Source organism: Canis aureus, chromosome 17 (assembly GCF_053574225.1).
Source record: "Canis aureus isolate CA01 chromosome 17, VMU_Caureus_v.1.0, whole genome shotgun sequence".
In the NCBI taxonomy this organism is placed as follows: Eukaryota; Metazoa; Chordata; class Mammalia; order Carnivora; family Canidae; genus Canis; species Canis aureus.
The window spans coordinates 44,683,872-44,692,703 of NC_135627.1; the positions used below are offsets into that span (position 1 = coordinate 44,683,872).

Sequence of the window (8,832 nt, forward strand, 5' to 3'; positions counted from 1 at the left end):
GGCATCTAGAAAAGTGCCTGTTACATAAGAACTTAATAAACAATTAAAAAAAGTGAATCCTCACAACAAAAACAAAAAACATTTAGATTGGTTCCTAAAGTAGCTCAGAAGAACTACTGTACTAATACAGTTATTTGCATTCCAGTGTGATTTGAAGACTCAGGGAAAAAATCAGCCAAAACTTGTGGCCCCTGACACAAAATCATCTTTAGTGACCATTTTTCTGAGAGCACTCCAAAGGCAATTTAGAAGAGACCTTGAATCAAGTGGTGGGCTCAGTCTCCATTATGAAAAATCAATAAATGCCCCTCATCTTCTCCTTTAATTCTTATAAAACATATAAATAATAATACTTAGCTCTTTTTGGAGAAACTGTTAAAAATTGCTTCCTCTGGAAATTTTTTCTTTCTCTTTTAAAACCCTGGCTTTTGCTATTTCTCTTATTCTCTAATAATACTTTTCAGTGGCTGATCACTTTCCTCTGAAAGGTTAAAGTTCTGATAGTGCTGGGCTGGGGAAAATTAGGGGGGACAAAGGCATCTAGACAAGATGTTAGGTGACTTCTGCCCTGAATCTTCAGGGTGTGAAGGTATCATCACATTTCATTTGATCTCATTGCAGAGAACAGCAGGTGGGGCATAGAGAAGTTCTGGAAGCTGCCTTTGGCCAGAATGACCACTATGGACTGGCCACCTACAGTGATGGGCAGAGTGGGAACAGGGGAAGCCCAACCTCTGTGACCACTGCCGTTTCTGCTTGTCCTTTCCCTTGAAAGGGAAACTTTAAGAAACCTTTGGCTGGATATGAATAAAGGTTAAGAATTAAAATACTGATTATGTAAAATTTGTATTTTACTTCTGGATCTAATAAAAAAAGTTAGGACTAAGAAAAATCTGTCTGAGCCTTCCTACTAGGCCTACTGAGTCCTGTCCCCAAAATGGCCATTGCCAGATGTAAAAGCAAGTCAGCCAGGTATTTTATTAAGGAAGCCACTTCCATTTACCATCAGTGCTTGGTAAGCAAGAATCTCTTAAGGTGTTTCAACAGACAGGCTTTATGCCAATTGATATTATGTTCAAATGATTTTGCCTCCAAAAAAACCTCTTTATTAAATGGAATCTCCTCTTTTAGAAGTAGAAATTAAAAAAAAAAAATCTTACATATGTGAAGGTATAACCAGTTCCTTTTTTTACAGAACTGAAAAACTAAAATTATCAACTGTGACTTTTCCAGAGCAGGGTCATTTCTGCTCTTGTTAAATTTCCTCTTTTTACAAGGTCAGGGCTCAGAGTGAGTGACCTGCTACAATCTCCAAAGGGCCATAAATTGTAGAAAGTGCCCATTGTCCTCCCTCATGCTCTTTGGTTAGAAATACTAGAAGCCCATTCAAACTAGCTTAAGCTTGGGCAGCCTGGGTGGCTCAGCAGTTTAACGCCACCTTCAGCCCAGAGATCCTGGAGACCCGGGATCTAGTCCCACATCAGGCTCCCTGCATGGAGCCTGCTTCTCCCTTGGCCTGTGTCTCTGCCTCTCTCTCTCTCTGTGTCTCTCATGAATAAATAAATAAAATCTTTAAAAAAAAAAAAAACTAGATTAGCTCCTTGCAGATCCTGCGCCGGAGGAGACGCACGCAGCTAACCTGGTCTCATTCGCGCGACTCTTACAGCCACTAGTCTCGGGGCACAATGGCAACTCTTAAGGAAAAACTGATTACACCAGTTGCAGAAGAGGCTGTGATCCCAAACAATAAGATCACTGTAGTGGGTGTTGGACAAGTTGGTATGGCATGTGCCATCAGCATTCTGGGAAAGTCTCTGGCTGATGAACTTGCCCTTGTGAATGTTTTAGAAGATAAACTCAAAGGAGAAATGATGGATCTACAGCATGGGAGCTTATTTCTACAGACACCTAAAATTGTGCCAGATAAAGATTACTCTGTGACTGCCAATTCTAAGATTGTGGTGGTGACTGCAGGAGTCCACCAGCAGGAGGGAGAGAGCCGCCTCAATCTGGTGCAAAGGAATGTTAATGTCTTCAAATTCATTATTCCTCAGATAGTCAAGTACAGTCCTGATTGTATCATAATTGTGGTTTCCAACCCAATGGATATTCTTACATATGTTACCTGGAAACTAAGTGGACTACCCAAGCACCGTGTGATTGGAAGTGGGTGTAATCTTGATTCTGCTAGATTTCGCTATTTTATGGCTGAAAAATTTGGCATTCATCCCAGCAGCTACCATGGATGGATTTTGGGAGAACATGGCGACTCAAGTGTGGCTGTGTGGAGCAGAGTGAATGTGGCAGGTGTTTCTCTTCAGGAACTGAATCCAGAAATGGGAACAGATAACCAGTGAAAATTAGAAGGAAGTGCATAAGATGGTGGTTGAAAGTGCCTATGAAGTCATCAAGCTAAAAGGATATACCAACTGGGCTATTGGATTAAGTGTGGCTGATCTCATTGAATCCATGTTGAAAAATCTCTCCAGGATTCATCCAGTATCAACAATGGTGAAGGGTATGTATGGTATTGAGAACGAAGTCTTCCTGAGTCTTCAGTGTATCCTGAATGCTCGGGGCTTAATCAGTGTGATCAATCAGAAGCTGAAGGATGATGAGGTAGCCCAGCTCAAGAAAAGTGCAGATACCTTGTGGGATATCCAGAAAGACCTAAAAGATCTGTGACTTCTGGCTTCTAGGCTGTAGAAATTTAAAACCAAGATGTGATTAACTGTGAGCCTTTAGTTTTTCATCCATATACATGGATGACAGTTTGCTTTTATCTTATATGTGAATCTGGGCTCACAGAATCAAAGCCCATGTTTGGTTTAATGCTTGCAATATGAGCCTTGAACAAATAAAATTAACTATTGTAGTGTGAAAAAAAACTAGATTAAACTCAAAAATTTGATATAATGGTACAGGACTTTATTATAAACCTAAAAACAAAACACATCTGGACCTCAGAATAACTAGAACCAGGAACTTACTAGGCTGGCTCCCTGTCTCTTCACTCCATTCCACTTTTTTGTCTGCTGAATTCTCTCTCTTTCTCAGTATGGAAACTGACTTCCTCTGCTTCTCCAGTCACCTGGGTGGAAATAGAGGCATAAACTTTTCTTTTTCTCTTTTTACATTTAGGTGTTACATATATTAAAGTTTTTATAACAGCCACCTTTTAGAAACAAGCAAAAAGAGTAATTATGAACCTGAGATCAGCCATATAATAACAAATGTGGGATCTCTCCAGATCATCTAAACTACTACAAAGTTGAGCTAGTGGATCAGAAGCAGTGGCCTGTAAAATGGGGTTCAATCGCCTTAGGGATTTTCAAGATGATGCATTGAGATACTGAAAAAAAAAGTTGGAGCTTTAACTTTTATCTCTAACCTATCAATACTTCTATGTTTTTTTATATTGTATTATGTACATAAGACCATTTTAAATAGTTCATTTTGTTTTTCAGACTAAGGAGTTATCTTTTTATTGCATCTACAGCTTTAATGATAAAGAACTAGAAATTGGACTAACATCTGGCCTGTCCCAAACCACAATGAACAAAGAATCAAGTTCTAAAAATAAAGTACCAACAGTTAATTTTAAAGCAAATATTTTATGGAACACTGACCACTAGTCCTATTATGGATTATTATGCAGAATGCTCAGTGTTCCAAAATATCTTTAGAAACTTTATTTTGTAACTTTTCAATCTGTTAATGATCTTCAGTTCCACGTTGTTGAACTGGAGACATTCAGTTCTACTGACTTTGAATATTGCCTGTTGTTCCTCTGACATTAAACGCAGACCTGGGACCCCCAACACAATTTTACAGAAGAGCTGCCAATGGTAAATGTCTATAACTTATTTATAAAGAGAAAGAATTTTAAGAAGACAATAACTGCTATTTATTAATCTCTTCATAATTTATCTTTGAATTATAAGTTGTTATGATTCACATTAAGGTGACAAATTTGAATGGAAAAATCAAGGTTATTTTTTGTAATGTAGGAGAGGGTTCATTTTCAAAATGGGCCTAAAGTAGTTTTGTTGATTAGCATAATAATAGGAAGGCTATGCAGTCTCAACTCTCATATTAACCTTCAAGAATAAAATTGGAAACCAAAGCATTGCCAGTTTCTATACTTTGCAAGAAAAAAGGTGAGGCACAGATTATATGGAATCAATGAGCAAATTAGTGTTCCTACAGAACATTCATAGTTTGTGTACATGAGTGTGTGTGAGTTTTTCTTCTTCATTTTTGGACCACAATCCATGTGAAATGGATCTGTGAGTACATCTGTAACAATATTGCGGTACTTCAGTAAATATAAATAAGACAAATTAAATCAGGTAAAAACAAAATTAATACAAAAAATGGAATTTGCCCTGCATCCTGAAGGCTTAACACTCTGTGGGAACTCAATAAATATTAAATTAGGGTCACAAGATTCAAAGCCTACTGAATCATAAGGAAAAACTATTTTCAAAGTCCTAGGCTATCTATAAAGCACCCCCTACTTCCAGACTCTGTATTCCAATTTTAAGGTCCTAGCAGGTATGCTTTAACAGATAATGCTTACAGCAGCCTGCATAGAGAGAGATACTATTTGTGAAGTAAAGAAGTATAAAACCTTATAGAATATAATGAATGAAACTCTTGCACTGTACCTGGAAGCAAATAAATGGAGCGGATTGAAGACCCCAGGAACAAAATAACTCATCGGGTCAATTGTTGAATAATTTTCTTTACTCTCAAATTGCAAAAATTATTTGAAAACTAATCAAATCTTAATCCAAGTTCCAATAATTTAAGAGGTGAATTGAGGCCTATGTGGGCTAGAATTTCTAGAAGCAAAACCAGTGAGCACAGAAAGCTCAGGATAATCTTTCTCCACACCTTTCTGGAGCTTCCCATGGGAAAAACAGGTTTACCTAATAAACCTAGATTTTATAATTAGCATTTTTATGTGTAAAGGTTCTCAAGAACATCTTGTATACTTTCAAGTTGCTTCTCGGCAAGTTCCATAAGAATCTTAAATAAGACCAGGCTCCTATTAAAGAATAGGTAACTAATGATATGGTGTAAAGAAACAAAGTCAAAATCCTAGCCTACTCATTTAGTTGATATGTAATTTGAGCATGTCATTTAACTTCTTTGGTCCTCAAATCCATCACCAGTAACGTGGGAATCATAGCACCGATGCCAAATCAATGCAGATTATAGAGGGAAAGTAAATGAAGAAACTGTATTCCAGAAGCATGGGATAAGGAATTATTAAATCTAAAAGAAACCTATACGGTTCACATGATAGAACAAAATGGGCCCTGTAAGTATTGGCTGGCTACAGAATGCTGGAATGTAGCTCTAAATGCTGGATAAAAATAATCTCAAATCTCAATGGCTTGTAACCATAACCACTGATTTACCTCCTTTCTGTGTTTTTAACATTCTCCTATGACCAGGAGCTTGCCGGTGCACATCTCTTTCCTAGTGGATCACAGTAGTACAAGGCAAGCCAACACACAAACACACGTGAAGCCACCTCTGTTGCTTCATGCCCACTGACATTCCAGTGGCCCAAGTAGTCACACAGTCAAGCCCACTCAGTGGGGCCATGTTATATATTTCACATATACTAGTGGAAGGCATAACAATGGCATAAGACAAAGGAGTGAAAACTTAGGAACAATTATCTAGTGTCCTATTATGCATAGTATAGGACCAATACTTTATGCGGTCACAAAAGATCGGATCCCAAAACTCAAGTCAATAGCATTTCAATGCCCTAAAACTGTGAAATGTGAACACCAGCTACTGTCTGGAGTCATTAAAAAGCAGATTATTACCCTCAAGGTCTCTATTGAATGTACTACAGTTTAGTCATTAATTCTTGGATTTATTACACAGAGTAACACATTACATAAAGAAGTGAGACATTATTTAGTTTTACCTTTCCTATAAATGGATCTTGGCACCAAGCCAGATCTACTCCTCTAGAGATCATTTGCTTTTGCTTTTCTCATTTTTTAAACTTCCTTTAGGCATTAATCTACAATATCTGAAAACCTGATTATTTTTGTGAGTAGAAAATAAACTGTTGATTCCTCACTTGCTGACCGTGGAAAAAAAGAAGTTTGCCATGGAAAAAAGAAGTTTTACTGAATTTCTCAGAGCATTTAGATGACGCACTCTAAGGCTATATCAACACAATGTAAAACTTACTCCTCTATCTCTTGCCTATATAATGACAGTGAAGTTTCAACTACAAAGGTGCCTCAAGGCCCAGTGATTATTTAATTATCTCCTGGAAAATAATTTCCAAATGTGACAAGGGCATCAACAATCTTCTTGAGTCTGCTAAATTTACTTCTTCCTTCACCTTGTCTATTGTCTCCTCATATTACTCCCCTGCAGGAGCAAATTCGGGCTTTGAGGAGCTTAAGATTGATATAATTGGGGAGAAGGCTGTTTAAAGAAGAAAAAAACTATACAATTACAACATTAGATAAAAATGTTTCTGTAAGTAAGGGACCCTGAAAACTTAATATTCACTAGCTTCAGGATTAATTGATCTATGTTTCTCTTATGTAGGATTTCCAGATAAAATATAGGATGTTCAGTTAAATTTAACTTTGAATTTAAAGAACATACAATCTTTATCATACATATACAATCCTTGAGACATATTAATATTAAAAATGATTTATTGTTTATATGAAATTCATATTTAACTGGACATCCTGTACTTGTTTATTAAATCTGGTACCTCTGTTTAAAAGATGGAGAGTAAAGGCATATACCTAAGTCCCAAAAATAAATCCATAAATACTGACATGAATCTCTTAGGCCTTCTCTGATTTCCCAAGATAATTAGCCCCATGCTCCTTATATTAATACATATTTTAGAATTGAGTTTTTACTTCATTTATTCATGAATTTAATTTCAAATGAATCCCTCAATTTTAAAAAAAAATTTAAAATTTTTTTTAAAAATTTAAATTTTTTTTAAAAATTTAAATTTTTTTGAAATTAAAAAAAATATTTTTAATTCTTTCTGGAAAGGATATGGCATGAATGCATGTTTCTCATTCAAAGATAACTTCCTTTGTAGAGACTATGATTTGAAATAAATTCCATCAGATTTTCAAACTGAGGAAAAGTAACTTATTCACACTGAAATCCCTAAAATCCCCCAGTAATGGATTCTAGCCTTTCATAGCCTTTACAGACAAGATGCCCTTCATAATTTGTTACCCAAACCCTCCTACTTGAGTCTAATCCTCTTGCCCTTTCCTTAATTAAATGGGAAATTGCACTTATTACTATATGGCTTTCGAACCTGAATATACTAAGTCCTTCTTCTCAGGCTACTTTTCTCCAAATAAAATAATCTCTGTAGTATTTACTCCAGGATATGTGTCTCAACACTGATAGAGCTAACCTTTTCATATGCAAAGTCCCAAATACAGATCAATACCACGAGATACCATCTTAAACAAAATGTATAAGGTCTTAAAATGGCTAAAATCAGAAGGACAAGAAATAGCAAGTGTTGGTAAGGATGTAGAGAAAAGGAACTCTTGTATACTATTGGTGAGAATGTAAATTGGTGTAGCCACTATGGAAAATCATAAGGAGATTCCCCAAAAAATTAAAAATGAAAGTCTCATATGATCAAATAATTCCAACAATGGCTATCTACCCAAAGAAAACAAAAACACTAACTTGAAAAGATATATACACTCCTATATTTACTGCAACATTATTTACAACAGACAAAATATGGAAGTAACCTGAGTATCCATTGACAGATGAATTGATAAGAAAGATGCAGTACACACACACACACACATACACACACACACAGGAATATTAGGCAGCCATAAAAGGCAGGAGATTGTGCCATTTATGACTACATGGATAGTACTAAAGGATATTATGCTAAGTGAAATAAGTCAGAGAAGCAAAAATATCATATGATTTTACTCGTAGATTCCATATACAGAATTAGACTTACAAATACAGAGAACAAATATGGTTGCCAGAAGGATGTGGGTACCGGGATGGGCAAAATGGATAAAGGAAAGTGGGAGACATGGGTTTCCAGTTATGGAATAAATAAATCGTGGGAATAAAAGGCACAGCATAGGGAATACAGTCAATGATATTGTAATAGTGTTGTCCAGTAACAGATGGTAGCTACACTTGTGGTGAGCATAGCATAATGTATAGAGAAGTTGAATCATTACTCTGTACACCAGAGACTAATGTAACATTGCATGTCAACTATACAAAAAAAAAAAAAAAAAAAGCCCCTTCCCTACATATCAAGGTTCTTTAGTCTTGAGGTTATTTACTAAGGAAGACCTAAAGTCAATATCAAATATAATTTGAGAATAATCTTATAATCTGAATTTGTAAGATAATTTTTGATGATGTTTTGGGAAATTGAAAGTGTTTTGGGATTTGTTCTCATACTGACCAGATCTGTTCTCATACTGTTCAATAAATTAATTATTGGAATTAAAAAATGTGACCTCCAAAGTGACAACTTTGAAGGAAATACACACTTTATAAACTCTACTAGTATTTTTTAAATGCTTATCATCCTTTGTAATTACAAATTAGTCTTCATATATAAAAGGGAAATTAAAAATATCTATTTCATTGGGGTGTTATAGGGATTAAATGAAAATGCATTTTTAAAGCACAGCATAATGATGGTAATACAATAAACATTCAGTAGATGTTTCCTATTATTTTCACTACACCAAAAGTTACCAAATATATATAAAAAGGAAATATCATTTTCTTTCCTTTCCCTTAGTT

General features: G+C 35.6%; 1 pseudogene; it reads left to right on the forward strand.

Annotated features, from left to right (window-relative positions):
• The first annotated feature begins 1,658 nt into the window (after positions 1-1,658).
• Positions 1,659-2,796, forward strand: LOC144287943 (L-lactate dehydrogenase B chain-like; annotated as a pseudogene).
• Positions 2,797-8,832: the final 6,036 nt, after the last annotated feature.